We start from the raw sequence: 1,370 nt of genomic DNA on the forward strand, positions 1-1,370 counted from the left end.
GTTTCACCGTGTTAGCCAGGATGGTTTCGATCTCCTGACCTCGTGATCCACCCGTCTCAGCGTCCCAAAGTGCTGGTATTACAGGCTTGAGCCACCGCGCCTGGCCAATTTTTGTATTTTTAGTGGAAATGGGATTTCACCATGTTGGCAAGGCTGATCTCAAACTCCTGACCTTAAGTGACCTGCCAGCCTCAGCCTCCCAGAGTGTTGGAATTACAGGCATAAGCCACTGCACGCAACCTATTTCTTCATTTGTCTATTGTCTGTCTTCTCTGTTGGACTGAAACTCTGAGTTCTTTAAGGTTGTATCACTGGCACCTAAAACAGACACTAGCACAGAGATAAACATTTGTTGAGTGAAGGAATAAATAAAAGCATAATGGTGAGGAACAGACTGTTTCCATCTGAGCAGGGTATTGTCCCAAGATCTTTCACTTTTCTGACACCCTTGCTTTTTGGGGACATTGTGAGGATTGTGTGAAGTGTTTAGTACTTTCTAAGTGCTCAGTAAAGCCAAGTGCACTGGTTTGAGCCTGTAATCCCAGCTATTCAAAAGGCTGGGACAGGAGGACCACTTCAGGCCAGGAGTTTGAGACTAGCCTGGGCAACATAGCAAGACCCCATATCTAAAAATAATAAGAAGAAGAAGAAAAATTATCTGGGTGTGGTGGCAGGTGCCTGTAGTCCTAGCTACTTGGGAGACTGAAGTGGAAGGATCTCTTGAAGCCAGGACCCAGGAGATGGAGGTTGCAGTGAGTTGTGATGGTGCCACTAAATTCTAGCCTGGGTGACAGAGCAAGATCCTGTCTCTAAATAAGAGTTAAAAGTTTGGTATGTGTACCAAAAGAGTAATTATTTACTATTATAAGTAATATCTACTTCAAAGAATAGCCAGTATCAAAATAGCCAAAATCAACTGATCATTTAGTTTATGTCATACAATGTAGTAAGTACTTAATATTGAATTGTTTTTCCGTTTTTGGTTTTGTTTTGTTTTTTTGAGATGGAGTCTTGCTCTGCTGCCCAGGCTGGAGTGCAGTGGTATGATCTTGGCTCCCTGCAACCTCTGCCTCCCAGGTTCAAGCAATTCTCCTGCCTCAGCCTCCCAAGTACCTGGGACTATAGGCACCCACCACCAGGCCCAGCTAATTTTTGTATTTTTAGTAGAGACAGGATTTCATTATGTTGGCCAGGCTGGTCTCGAACTCCTGACATCAGGTGATCCACCCGCCTTGACCTCCCAAAGTACTGGCATCATAGCCATGAGCCCCTGCACTCGGCCTTAATATTTAATTCTTATTACAACTCTGAGATTTATAGTATTATTTTTCTCATCTTTCAGATTAAAAAACCACCAGTACTGTAATCCA

This window comes from Mandrillus leucophaeus, unplaced genomic scaffold, assembly GCF_000951045.1.
Source record: "Mandrillus leucophaeus isolate KB7577 unplaced genomic scaffold, Mleu.le_1.0 Scaffold493, whole genome shotgun sequence".
In the NCBI taxonomy this organism is placed as follows: Eukaryota; Metazoa; Chordata; class Mammalia; order Primates; family Cercopithecidae; genus Mandrillus; species Mandrillus leucophaeus.